Source organism: Meriones unguiculatus, chromosome 5, assembly GCF_030254825.1.
Source record: "Meriones unguiculatus strain TT.TT164.6M chromosome 5, Bangor_MerUng_6.1, whole genome shotgun sequence".
Lineage (NCBI taxonomy): Eukaryota > Metazoa > Chordata > Mammalia > Rodentia > Muridae > Meriones > Meriones unguiculatus.
The window spans coordinates 94,826,519-94,841,356 of record NC_083353.1 but is presented as its reverse complement, the minus strand read 5'-3'; the positions used below and the strand labels follow the sequence as shown (position 1 = coordinate 94,841,356).

The 14,838-nt window shown below is 40.9% G+C and overlaps 1 protein-coding gene across 12 annotated transcripts in view; it reads right to left on the bottom strand.

Moving 5' to 3' along the window:
* The window catches only part of Chl1 (cell adhesion molecule L1 like), a 210,044-nt gene extending 200,338 nt beyond the window's left edge, over positions 1-9,706 (bottom strand). For 3 of the 12 annotated variants that reach the window (XM_060383861.1, XM_060383863.1, XM_060383865.1), the window contains exon 1: positions 8,954-9,064. The gene's annotated coding sequence lies outside the window, so the exon portion shown is untranslated. Of the gene's footprint in view, positions 1-8,292; positions 8,559-8,953; positions 9,065-9,275 lie in introns of those variants that run through there. The other 9 variants (XM_021639370.2, XM_021639375.2, XM_021639368.2 and 6 more) reach the window with 6 other exon arrangements.
* Positions 9,707-14,838: the final 5,132 nt, after the last annotated feature.

Sequence of the window (14,838 nt, the reverse complement as noted above, 5' to 3'; positions counted from 1 at the left end):
TAGGGTAAAGCCTTTCAGAGAACGTCTGTGGTAGGCTCCTGCCCTGTTAATCCATGTTTGTAGCAGCTTTATTTGTAACAGCCAGAAGCGGAAAACAGCCCAGATAGATGCCCCTCAGTTGAGGAATGGATACAGAAATTTTGGTACATCTACACAATGAAATACTACTCAGCAATAAAAAAACAAGGAAATCATAAGATTTGTAGGTAAATGGAGGGAACTGGAAAAGATCATCCTGAGTGAGCTATCACAGAAGCAGAAAGACACACAGGGTATATACTCACTCATAAGTGGATATTAGATATATAATATAAGATAAACATACTAAAATCTGTATACCTAAGAAAGTTAATCAAGAAGGAGGACTCTGGCTAAGATGCTCAATCCCCAATCAGAAAGGCAAAGAGGATGGACATCGGAGGAGGGAGAAAACCAGGTGGAATTATTTAGGTAGCTTCTGCTTCAGCTTTTCTCTGACAAGTAGCACAAAGTGATTATTTCATAAATGCCTAATTGGCAGATGGGAATTCATATAATGCCCAGGCTGATCTTGAACTCATAATCACTCTGCTTCAGTCTGGCTTGGACTGCAACTGTGTACGACCACACTCAGTTAAGTAAATAAGGCTTTTTAAATGACAGATTATGTTTTCTCCCTCTTCTGATTTCTACCACAGAGGGCCTTTGAAAGACTCTACCCAGCAGTGTATCAAAGCAGATGCTGAGGCTCATAACCAAACATTGGGCAGAGTTCAGGGAACCTTATGAAATAAGGGGGAGATAGAAAGACCTGGAGGGGACAGGAGCTCCACAAGTAGACCAACAGAACCATGAAATTTGGGCACAGGGGTCTTTTCTGAGGCTGATACTCCAACCAAAGACCATGCATGGAGATAAACTAGAACCCCTGCAAAGATGTAGCCCAGGGCAGCTCAATGTCCCAGTGTGTTCCCTAGTAAGGGAAACAGAGATTCTCTCTGACATGAACTCAGTGACTGACTCTTTGACCCCCTCCTCCAAGGGAGCAACCTTGCCAGGTCACAGAGAAGGATAATGCAGTCAGTCCTGAGGAGACCTGATAGACTAAGGTCAGATGGAAGGGGAGGAGGACCTCCCCTATCAGTGGACTTGGAGTGGGTCACGGGAGGAGATGAGGGAGGGAGGGTAGGATTGGGAGAGAATGAGGGAATGGACCACAGCTGGGATACAAAGTGAATAAACTGTAATTAATATAAAAAAGAAAAAGAAAAAAAAATTACAGATCATTTCCACTGTTTCATGAGACAGCCTCTGACCCCACTTCCCTACAAAAACATACAAATAAGTCTTACAAGATTGAAGAACCTCCATAAAAATACACTCCCTATTTTGCCCAGGACTGAATTCAACCCTGAGAATGGAAATGGTGACATCTCTAGTGGGTACCTATATTCATTACAGCCCTCAGTAGTTTACATAGTGTCTCTGGATTTAAAGGAAAAGGTTGCCACTGTTTGAATGTTTCACCATAGGTTTCAAATAAGGAAACAAGTAAAAAGTATGAAGGCAACAGAGCAAACATTTGGTTGGTACACATAAGGCTATCTGAGCTTTCATTCTTTTGTTGTTGTTGTTGTTAAATCCTACTGCCTGGCTGGCTATTTGATGTTGAGTTAACGTTTTAACATTAAATGGGCTACTGGCTTTGCCTCCTATGTTCACCACATTTTTGTAAAAGTCAAGAAGGGTATGAGAACGTTCTCTAAAAAGCATATAGTGCTTGCATTATACAAGATATTAAAGTTTAAATTGTCATTTCATCAGTAAGTTTATGAATTGATTGAAAAGCAATGTTCAGTGAGACAATTCCTGAAAATGTCTGTATTTCTTTTCTTCCAAGTTTGTTTGCAGATGATATGATTTATTTCTTTTGGATCCATTACCACGTAAGATGGCTCATAATGAACAGATATTGCCACTTTAAATTCTTTAGCAGAGGTCTTCTGTACAGTAGTACACTCTGTTCACAATCAATTCCAATACACCACCAAAAAATATTGCATTCTCCTTTCCTACTTATATTCTATTGTCACAGAGAATGCCCTGTCCTTAGCTTCAGAAACACAAATTGGCCAGCAATGTACCCTTGATCTGTTTCTTCATTCTTTCCTTGTGCATATAACTCTGCTAACGACAGGGATGCCCTGCAAAGATCCAGATGTTCAGGTGACACTTGGTGCTCCATTGCCACTATTACTTGAGCCTCCACTTTCCATTCAGGGCGATCATAGTCTCCAACTTGCAGGGAAGCTTTTCTTGGGGGAGGACCTCTGCTCAGAGAGCAGATCTAATTACATAGAAGCTGTCTTTGGCATTCTCCTCACTACTGTATCAGCTCTAGTCCTGGCAAGTAGAGAAAATCCAGGGGAATGGACAATTTGTTCTGAAGGTTGAGGGCCACAGTTGAACACTCTTTTTATGTACTTTGATCATAGGCGATATGAGCATGCCCAACTGGGGTGATAAAAATGGAGGAAAGAAAAACAAAAGAAAGTGGCTAAAGATGACCTTGAATGCAATTTTAATGAGGCTTCTTTGTGGCAATTCAAGCTCTTTTGTGGCAATTACTCACATTCTACAAATTGGAAGTATCCAAAGTATACTGAGTTTCCTTGCAAACCTATCAAATCCCATCTATCAAGGACCCTTATCCACCTTGTTCTGTTCTGAGATAGCTGGCCTCTACAGATACAGGTTCCTTTAACTTCTGATTTTGCACCAATTTTGCTACTCTGCAGAAGGAACAGCAGCTGTTGGAGCAGGAAGATAACGTCTTAACAGAGGAGTTATATGCCTCTCTCAAAAGGCACAGGTTCAACACAGCTTTTCTCCTAGTGACTTCTGTTTCAACTTTAAGATGAAGGCCAGTAACATCCTGAAGGGTATTGAACAAACTTGCTGATTTTCCTTAACCCTGTTAAAAAAGATGCAGACCCATATTTTTGTTTGTTTGTTTGTTTGTTTTTTGAGACAGGAATTTCCTGTGTAGCCTTGGCTGTCCTAGAATTGCCTTGTAGATCAGGCTGCAGACCCCAATTTAAAATCACTTTAGCTGGTACTTTGGAATATAAAAATGTCTGAGAGAGAAAGAGAGACAGAGAGAGAGACAGAGAGAGAGACAGAGACAGAGACATAGCGGCAGAGACACAGAGGCACAGAGAGAGACACAGAAAGAGAAAGTTTTACCAAGACCTGACAAAATCTATGAGTCTTTTAATACCCCCCCCAAAGGAATGTGCCATTCAGCCACTCAATTCAGACCAATGGCATTCTCTAACCTACAAAATCTCAGGTCAAGTTATATAATTTCTTTTCCCAAATAAGACAAATATAGAAATCTTAGAATCTCCAATTTTTATGTATTGTATAAAATTTTTAATTAGAAATTTCTTAGGGCCAGTCAGACCAAATACACATTCATATTATATTCAATCCAGAGGGCATTATTCTGAATCTTAAATAGAACACAGAATGCCCTTTTATTTGACACTGCACAAGAAGTTTTTAAGCAGAAATTCACCTATAAGGTAATTGTTTTCAAAGCTAATTACATTACCTTCCCGCCTTGTTTGAATTCATACAGTAAGACACATCTGCATTCAAACCTCAAAAGATCCAGGTTTCTTGATATTTAAGCCTGTTCCAAATCTGTGAACTTGGTGTGGTCATTTAAATTCAGTGTGCCTTACTCCATTCACACACAAAATTTTAATAATGGCTTCTTTTCTACCAGCTTCAATAGAGATATCTTGTTGAAAAATGCAATCGTACTCAGTAAATGAAAAGATCATTTAGGATTTTTTTTTTCAATTCATTTAAAGTGCTGTTGGAGTGAAAGAGTTCAGTAAGAAAAATTTCAGAGAACAGACAAAGGTGTTTTCTTTTCCAGTGAAGCTTTATCACAACAGGGCAACTGTGGGTTGTAACTGTGCAGCCTGCAACATCTCTGGGAAGGCATAGGCAAACCTGAGGCAGTCATGGCAAGACACAGGAATTGCACTGCAAGCCCCACAGATTCTGACTGGATGGGTGTAGGGTAGTAATTTAAGCAGCCTTCTAGGTACTTCTCATTTCAGCCACAAGTAGGAACTACTACTCAAGCTCTATGAAACACCTGACATACTCGCTACTCATAGATGTGCATATAACTAACACAAGTCAAACTTGATGGTACCATGGCTACCATTTGTTCATATGCAAAGGGCTACAGAGGCACATCTTTATCTCTCTTTGTTCATTTACACTAAGAATGGAATAAAAAAATGACAATGAAATTAAAAAGCTGAGAACTTATTATGGGCAGCTAATGAGTGCTACTGAGCTCTGTATAGACAGAGTGTCGTGTCATGGCCACAATAACAAACATTAGCTAGGTGTGTAAGCCAGTTTTACAAGTGAAGTCAATCTGAACTCAAAATGACTTAGCTACAGCACCTGTGAGTTGGCCACTGCAATTTTGAGCCCTGGTAGCCTGACTACAGAGCCTTTGCATTTAACCATAACAACAATGTGCCTTCTACCATGCCAGGGACTATAAGGGTTTATGAGGTGCATAAAATGGAACACAGGCCCTCAGAGAATTTACAGTCTGAGAATGGAATTGTGATTCACACTAAAATTCATAGGCTGTAGGGGAAAACAGTATGATTGTCGTTCTTAGAGAAAGAAAAAAAAGGAGATCACAGGAGGGGAAACAGTAGCTGTGTGAATTTCCTATTTTTGTAATCACTGAAAAGATGAGATACAAGCAAACATCATACAAAAAAAATGTGGCAAAATATAGTCAAAGCACATGTGTATTGATATATTTTCCAAATTCAGTGCGTTTATTATTGTCATCACTATCTGCCAGAGTCATTTGATCTGGATGTTTATATCTACCTTAAATTTACTCAATTGTCAGTTCAACTGATGAACCATGAATTCACATCATAGCTTAAAGGATCCATCTCACCTCAAATCACTTTACCTCAAGCTCTCTGCTTGATTCTTAATTATTTTCATGAACACACCTATGCACAGACCTACTGATTTGACTTTCAGAAGAGATGTACAATTTGTGTTTATTTTGGCAAAATAACTTGTGTGAAAAATGAAACAAACATTGTTTAGTGAAAATTCTGGAATACCATAACAGAGTACACGTTTTATATTTTTATTGTCTAAACACAATGGAAAGGTAAGCAGGATCATTTCAGAATCTGCGATACATAAAATCGCAATTAGTTATGGTATATTTGTGCACCCACTAAAAACATTTGTTAACAAAACAGAATTTTCTAGTTTAATGGATAAATATACCAGAAGAAATTGCAGAATAATATTGGGTTGCCAAGCAACCACAGCTCCTCTCTCTCTCTCTCTCTCTCTCTCTCTCTCTCTCTCTCTCTCTCACTTGTGATCAATCCGACTCATTCATCAAGCTTCCTAACGTACTGCTGGAGAATTCCAACTAATTTGATTTTCTTGGGAAAATTATAGTGACTTTTGGTAACACAATAACACTTTCATTCTCAGAAGATAAACATAGATGTTCTTTTGATCAAAGGGATGTGTTAATTCATTATTCTCTACATGGTGCTAATGAGAAAGCTATAATTAACTAACCACACTATTGCAACACACATATAATAAACTGCAGCAATTAGTAATGTTTAAAGTGTTAACCAGCCTCCAAAATTAGAAAATGCAGACTCTTTCCTCTAATAAATATATTCAGAAAAGAGAAAGCACCATATCTAATTAAATTGAGAATTGTTTCCCTGTCCCTCCCAAGGGAGAAGAAAGACACGTGATCTCCAAAATGTGAGAGATTTCACTTTAATAGCAGAGAAAATGGCTCAGTGCCAAGTCTACTTGTAGGTAGGCTCAAAGTGCTGGTGAATAATGTAATCTTTTCTTTCAAAGAATGCTTAGCACAATATTTTTCCAGGAATGAATAGAAAGAATATTATGCTTTCACTCATTAGCTTTGTTAACTTAGCATATTGTATGTAAATCACCATAATAATTGCATTCTCTTCAGACTGAATTAGTTAGGATGAAGCTGTAATCAAAATGTTCATAATTGAAAATACAGTATTCTCAGAGTTAGCTTGAAAAAAAAAGAGAGCATAGAACACTGATTGAATCAGAAAATATAGTTCATCACTGCAAGCAACCTCAGTAGGAGACAAGTTCATCCTCTTGATTACACCTTGACACGTTAATTAGTTCCCCAAATTCAGGGTTCAACACCTTCCAATCTGTCACATTTTATGCTGCCTCCCTTTGTCTGGTGTGTAATAAGGCTTTTCTGAGTGCATGGGTGCTTAGATTTTTTTTTTAAAGGATAATAGAAAATGGTGAAAAGTGAAATTTGTGTTTCCAGAGCAGATGACATTCTATCACAGTGTTGGCTGTCATCAATCAAAGGGCAAAATAATTTCCAATAAATAGAACATTCGGTGCCAGAGCTCCTGGGAAACAGTATGTAAATGATCACGTGGATTTCAGACAAGCTGTCACACTAATTCCTCAAGGTCCCTTTTAAAGATGACATAGCAACTGTGGAGGTGACTGTAATGCTTACTGTAAAGCATCAGTAGGCACTGCCTGAGCCGATGCGATGCTCACAGCATTTCTTGTACAATCATCCCTTCCTATGTGACATCAGGCTAAATTAATTACCTCAACAAAGCAAGTTGAAGTCTAACATATCTCCTATCTTCAAATATTTCAGAAGTAAATAAATAGAAAGTCAGGCCTCTACGCAGGTGATGCTTTTCTCAGTGAGAAATATTTCAATAAAAAAATTTCATGAAAATGTTTGAGATAGTAGTATCTGCCTGTCCTAAGTGTCTAAACCTACCAAAATACACATATGTTTTAGTAAAAAATTTAAAAAAAAAGTTCTTTAAAAATTTATTTAAAACTAGTTGCCTAATTGGGAGTGGGAGGTCTTAACATAAAGATACCAGCACATTGTCCATGATGTGAACTCCTGTTGCACAATGCCACATAAGCAAAACTTGTACAACCATGACACAACTTGCAAGGTAGGAAGGATCTAGTGAGTGAATACCCAAGAGCCACCTGAGAAAACATGTATTAATCTTCATAGTCCTGTGCATCTATGTTGAGGTGGGAACTAGCATTTCCTGAAAGGGATTCTAGTCCCCATTGCCAGGGTCCACACCTCCCTAGTAATGTCACTTATCTCTACGTATTAGGTGACAGCTTTCAGGAGAATTCAAGTAATGACAACAGGACACACTTTGCCATCATTAGGAGAGGTGAACCTGTGGGAGCACCGAAGACCATTGGAGGGAAGATCCAGGTATGTATCTGACTCTATAGACAAGCTGAATCAGAAAGAGACTGAAACCTAGACAAGCCCAGCTGCAGCATTAGCGGGTGAGAGATGGAATTCAAACCCTAGATACAAAATTATTGAAGAATCTGGGTTTTCTTGTGACCAGTCCTTTGTACCCTCTGTCCAGCACTGGCCTCCAGAGCCAACCAGCAAACAACAGCTCGGTTTTTCTCTCTCAACCGGCAGCAGACAAGATTTACGAGTTGAACTGAGTGTTAATAAATTTAATAAATGTGGTTTTCTAAAAATTAGAAAATACAGAGTTCTGCCCTCAGTAAAAGTGCCAAAAAACAACAATCTACCACATCTAATTAATTTGAGGACTAATTGTAACAGTGAGACCATCGACCATGGCTAACTTCTGAACGATTGCCACCCATCGGAGAAAGCAGGTAAATTGTCCACTTGGATAATCTCATTCCAGTCTTCGAACTCAAAATGGCATGCACTGATACTTATTATTATTATTATTATTTAAAAAGGAAAACTGAGGCGCGGAGTAAAAGACGCCCCCAAGTCACACATCCCAGAGGAGGCAGAGCTGGAATGCAGAGAGACTTGGGCTCTCCAGGACTCTACCTCGATGTACCTAGCTTAGGACCCCTGAGCAAATCCCCCACCCACCCCCACCTCCCCCGGGTTCCAGCGGGAGCGCGCTGCAGTGCACCCGCCTTCAGCTGGCTGCTCCCAGCTCTCGCGCACTTCACAGTTCTGGCCAGTAGGGCGGTATCGATCTCTTTCTCCCCAGGCTGAGTCAGAGGCTCCCTCCCCGCCCAGCCGCTCAGAGCCACACACACCTGCTGGTGCTCGGTGGCTGCTCTGCACTCCCCGCCCACCCTCTCCGCCCGACCTCAGACCACCCACCCAGCTACCCCTCTGTGAGCTTCGGGCTCCAATACCTGGACTGTGATGCCGCTGCTCTTCCCGCCCCAGATTTTTCGCAAGAATTCCTCAGCCTTGCCCCCGGATGAGAAAGTGTGGGTTTTCGCAGCCTTTGGAGACAGCGATGTTTCCCCAGCCTCACGGCTCGAGAGCCCTATTCTCCAAATTAATCACTTGCTCCCTGCTCCCTCCCTACACACACTTTCACTCAAGGGAGGAAAAAAAAAATAGGGAGACACAGAGAGAGAGAGGACGAGGAGAGGCACAAAGAGGAAAATGGGACTGTCTGTGACTTGCTTCCCCAGCTCCCGCGGTTGGGCTACCAGGGAGCCATGGCAACCAGGGCCCCCGGTCTGCCCTTTAGCCCCCACGCTGTTCCGTGGAGGTGGAGCGCCTCTGTCTTTCCCCTAACGTGGCAGTTCACAGATCGCTCCTTCCAGGCTGGATGCATTTGGGAAACGCCACTGCAACCAAGAAATATCTCTAGAGACTAACAGCTAGATGGGGGCTTTGGAGTTGGGGTGGGGAAATATAGACCCCCCAGACCCAAGGCAGTGGAAAGAAGTGTGGGACTTGTCCCCACCCTATGACTCCTACAGTCTATGGGGGGCTTGCATCCTCTCCCGAGGGTAAGAAGGGGGGCGGTGGCTAGGTTGTAAGAAAGACAGGTCAGCCTACCGAAGGTCTGGAGCTTGAAGGTGCAGGGGTCCTCGAAGCCTGTGTTCCATCCACTGACCAGGAGCTGTCAAAAATCAAGCCTCAGCCACCTGAGGCAGTGCTAGGAAAGGCGGCGCCTCTTCTCAGGTTAGATGAGGGACCTGGAGCCACTCCCATTTTTGGGCAAGGATGGAGTCCAGGCTCGTGCACCATTTCCCTTTCATAAAGAGTTGCTCTTTTCCCTGGAGGAATACCTCAAATCCCCTCCACTGGCTCAAAGAGTTAGCTAAAGGGCAGATTGAGGGAGCTCCATCCTTAGCACTGCACACGCAGATAGACTCACCTGAACCGCCTCTGACAACCGATCTGTCGGGGTGTCTTCCCTTGGGGAAACTTCTCCTTCAGCTGGCTCACAGGGGCAAAAGGCACCAAGGAGGTCCAGCTCCTCTGGGCGAATCCTGGCGAGTTTCTAGTTGGGCGCTCCCCGCTGCTCCACACCCCGATCTGTCCACAGAGATCCTGTCTGTCCCCTCCTGCTGTTGGCACAGGTCTCCAGAAGGCTGGACCTGTTCGAGCTTGCATTGGTATCCACGCCCTCCCGCCGGAGACTGGCTCGCGTCTCTTCTCCGCCGCCGTCCCCCGATCTGCTCTGCCACCCCTCACCCACGCGGTTTCTTTACACACTCTCCCTTGGGACAAGAGGCAGTTACAGTCCTTAGGCTTTGGTTTTATGAAAAAGCAGGGGACAAAGACAAAACTTTGCTTGTCGTTTTCAACATCTCCAAAAGAGTCAGGATCTATGGCGGGTTCACTTGGCCACCCAGAAACCTAAAACGAAACCCCTCCCCTCTTTTCCCTCTCCCACCCTTTTCCTTTCAGATTCCACGCACAGGCTTCCAGTTTGTTTTACCCTTCCCTGCATGGAGGGGTGTGGTGCCTTATACCTCTTAAAAAAAAATTCTTGCTTGATTTCCTTCTTCATTTAGGGGGTGATGGGACTCGAAATTTAATTTACAAAAGAGCCATCTCCATTAGCTGTCAAATGAGTGCAGACGTAAATTCCAAAAGCTCTTCTACTGTTATCTAATGAACAATTTGTGCTCCACTACCATCTGTACTTCTCCAGATTAGTCAGCGATAGTTTCCTATTTACTCTCTATTAACTCAGCGCTATAGAATAAAAGCTCTTTTTGCTCAGTCCCAGGGCAAAATTCCTGATGCTTTATATGTCTTTTACCAACAAACAGGGTGTTTGTTTTAGAGATGCAGTAGAGAGAAATTACAAACTTCGGCACTCTAACTGATGAGCATTCTCCTTCATTTTTCTTCCGCACATCGATTATCTTTTCCAAAATGTACACATAATATTGTTTTGAAAAAAAAAATCATGTTGCTTGCTCTTTGATGGTAACGGAATTACTGACTTCTAACTTTTACTCCACTGAGGCTTCCAGATTGATCTTACAGTCTTGTTTTGTTCTCATCTAGTGCACTAAACAATGAGGACATTTATTGCTGTGAGCTACCCTCAGAGTTGGATGCCACTACTGGGATCAACAAGAAGGAAGGAGACTCAAGATGCTGCCTCAGAAGCACTCACATCAAATATTTTGAAATGAATAAATGGGTTTTTCCATGTTCATAATTGCTAACCTTGAGGCCTCCATGCTGTTAGTTTGTGTGTGGGCACAATTCCTACTGACTGTGCTGGCATATTACAAATGCAAGTGAGGGCAGGATGTGTCCTACGTTTAAATTGTGCTGCTGGAGTGATTCTCTGCCTGAGGCATCATTATTCATTGAGCATGTTTTCTAAAGTAGAAACAAAGAAAACTGAAATAAATTCCAACAAGAAAAATACTGAGCCTGTAGGAAACTATTTCCAAGATTTAGCAGCCCCAAGGGAGACACAAAGCCAAGTTGGTCTCAAATTTACCACCTTCTGAGATGGCATTTCCTGGGGAAAAAAAAAAAAACAATCCTGAAAACTCTATAACTCTATTTTGGCCAGAGTAGCAGAGAACTTTTAAAGACTCAGCTTTTCCTTCCTTCACTGCTAATTGTTTGATGAACAAATTAAAATCATTACATGGACAAGGCAGATTATAGGTAAATAGGTGATAGACAGGTAGGTAGGCAAGTAGGTAGGCAAATAGATTGATATAGACAGATACATAGATAGATGGAAATATAGGTACAGAGATTTGAAGAAAGGGGAAAGAAGGGAAGAGATAGAAATTTCCAGTTTGCATTGTGATAGTAAACATTTGAGAAACTCAATAAAGAAGATCACATCTTTCTTTTGAAGTTAAATATCCTAAACTATATTAGGCATAACTGGAAAAAAATAAAGTGTCAGTCTTTCATAAGGGTTCTCATTACACACACACACACACACACACACACACACACACACTCAAACACACTTCTGAGCCTCTGATGTCACATAAAGCTGCATAGAGAAAATTGAAAACATCAATAGTTGTCTCTGGTCAACTAGCTACAGTAATTAAGTCAGCATATAGCAACTCATTTTCCCCTAGGTGACCAAACTTTTAGAAAGAAAAGAGGAAGGAAAAAAATGCTTACAGGAAGGGAGAGAGGAAAGGGGAGGTAGGAGAGGAGGAAGGGTGGGGAAATGGTGAACCAAGACAAAAAGACTACTTTTTCAGAGGTCTGCTCTGTAGAAGCAGATACCTTTAAATATGTGCATCCAAGAAGTACCTCATAGCAATGATCCCCATGTGTGAGCCCATATTTTTTTATACAGTAGCAAATGCAGGAAATACAGCTATGCTTGCTGGCCAAAGCAGCAGCTTCCAGCAAGTCTGGAACCACAAGACAGCCTTCAGGCAGAATGAAAGGCTGTGAAAGATACCTTCTGCTGCTGTTTTGGTCCTCTCTCCACTGTCTGACACATCCCCACTCAGCACACCCCCCCCCCAATCTATAAGAGACGTAAGGTAAACACTACCTTCTCACCAGTCATGCAGAAATCTGATCACAAGAGCTTCAAAAGGTGTGAATTTTCTCCCTTGTGATGAATGAAGACCCTGCCAATAGAAAACACTACTACTGGACCACAAAGGAAGGGGGGATGGGTTTTCTCATAAATAGAAGCAGAAGGTGAGAGAGATAGGCCAGTGGACTGGAAAAACATAAAAGATCTCAAAAGCTGGGACATTTTTTTTTTCTGCTTTTCCTGCTGATTTACTGCCTATCCTCTGCCTGAGGCGTCATTTGGTATCTTTCCCAGGGCTGGGGCTATTGCAAGAGTACTGCCTTTTGGCATAGCCAAGTAGCTAGTGATAATGGCATCATTCCTAGAAAAATTGTTTAGTGGATGAGCTGTAGTGTTGGAAATGGGATTGTGGTCTAGCAGTCTCCAATAGTCGCAGACTGACTGGGATTTTCTGGCCAACTGCTGTAATAAAAGGAAGGCAGGATGTTCCTCTGAGGAAAAGATCCTTCAAAGGCAACCTTGGAAACACAAAGAGGCCTCCTTCAGCTTAGAAGCTAACAAAGCTAAAGAACAGAACAGTGACTCGGCAAAACCACAGACAGCCCTTATTCCTTTAACTTGTCCTTTCATTTAAGAACAAAAGGACATGCATTAAAAATCAAAGGACAATGATTCTGGGACAAATAAGGTAAACCTCCTGTTTCATGCCCTGATCATTAACATATATGATTTGGCCCTAGGAGCTCATGGAATCAGATATATTTAATTGGTTATTAAGGGGCCATCCCATTGTATGACCATTAAAAACCTTATTCTCTAGAACTAAGTCAGTAGTAGGTGCTATCAAATCTCATGCTTTAGGAAACCATTGAATATTTCTGCAAATCAGTAAGATGTCCATCCCTCCAATCAGAGAGGTCTGACATGCCTAAGCTACTGTCCTATTGGTGGTTTTCTCCAAAGTCCCATGTCATCAGAATACATCTCAAAGACTCACAAACTGCATTATACTAGAAATTCTTAGTTGTTGTGGAGAAGTTCTGGTATTTTCAAAAGATAAAAAAAAAATGTATCTACTTACCTTTATTTCCAATATAATATGAAAACATTTTAGTCTGGTAAAATATTCACCTATAGCTTCTTTTTATGTTTGTGAACAGTACAGTTTAGATTTTTTTAAAGTTGTACAACTTTGAAAAAAAAATCTTCCAATTTATGATTCCGATTCCCTGCCATTTTAGAATATAGCGAAACACTTTGCAGACGACATCATGCCTCATTTCTGCTGTATGGAACAAGACAGAGATAGAGAGAGAGGAGGGGATGAAATATCATAATAGGGATATACAGGCTGAGCTCAGCAGAGACAAAATAAAGATTCTTCTTTACTGTTTTTTTTTTTTTATTTTGTATTACTGATTTTGAAAATAGGTTGGAGAAAAAGTAGATACCATGTAAATTTGACTAACATAAAGTTTGTAGAAGGCATTGACTATTCCTCAAAATGCTGTTAGTAGATTCTTGGTTACATGAATGGGTGACCTAATTTGGTTCTATGTCTAAATGCTTCCTAATGAGATATGAATAGAAATAGATTATTTCATGTCACCCACCTAAGGATAACACAGACCTACTCATTTGGTTCTAGTTAGTATTGGAAGCCTTATGCTGAGGATGGCAAAAGAACCCTCATTGCCCTAAATTTCCACACGTCTATGGATTAGAGTACACTTGCTAATATGAAAATTTAAACATCTCTTCTTCAACTCAGATTTTCAGGGTCCCTTTTATGTAGTAGTATAAAGTTTAATTAAGACAACTATAATTTCTATCATCAGAACAATCTTAGAAGTAAATCAAGAATGGCCTAGGGTGAGTATCTGTTTGTTTTACTTGCCTAGTGCATTTGCATTTCTTTAATTTAACCAACTGTAGGAAAACATAGCGCCCATGTTTACATGGCTGAGCTAAGTCTGTCTCAAATGTTCGCTTTCTACTTACGATCCAAGTGTACAAAACAGGCTTCGTTCATTAGTATCATCAGCCGTTTGTGTGCATGGGAGATAGCAAAGAAAGGCTACAGAGCCAATATAAACCCATGAACGGCTGCTGCAGTTTGGCTATTGTATGTGTGGGCCTATGTGTTAAAGTCTAGTGTCAAAAGTGTCCTTATTGGATGCTAGTAGAACTTTTAGAAGTGGACACTAGCTGCAGGTCTTTAGATCACATAAAGAATATTAAAAGAACTGTGGTTCTCTAATCCTTTCAATGCCATCTTTGTTCCCTGATTTGTGTTGTAAGCTCTTTTTTGTTTTTTCTTGCCCGTAGTATGTCATACCATACTGCCATAAGCTAAGTGATTCGGTGAAACAATTATGGACAAAAGTCTACCAAATGATTTATTGAAATAAACACCACATTTAGCTATAGTGACAGGAATCAGACTAACAGAGATTTAATTTGGAATTCTGACTACACTAACAGGATAAAACTAAAGATTACTCAGCAAGTCTGGAGTAAGCCAGAAAAGATGGATATTTGCAATCCTTCTATCTAAAACTCAAGTGAGCTTAGTCAAAAAAGGAGAGACAGATAACTGACAATCTAATTCGTAGATCCAGATCTCCAAGCAAGCTGGCAGCTTACTGTTTGCTGAAAGCTTAAACTGGAGTAAAATTTGGTTTAATGGTAAATGAAATCAACATCATCTGTCTTATTACTGAAGACACCAGACCCTTGGATTGCAGGACATGGAGAAGTCAAGCAGAATCTTACCCATAAATTTCCTCCTTGTTGGCGATCATAGGGCTGAAAGGTGCTATGAAAGCTCTTGGAGAAAAAAAAAATCATAATTTTTCCAACACAGCTGTGGAATGCATGAGCTACAATAATGTCCTGCCTAGCAAGACACGTGTGCCGATGAAATAGTGGCATGACTATTATG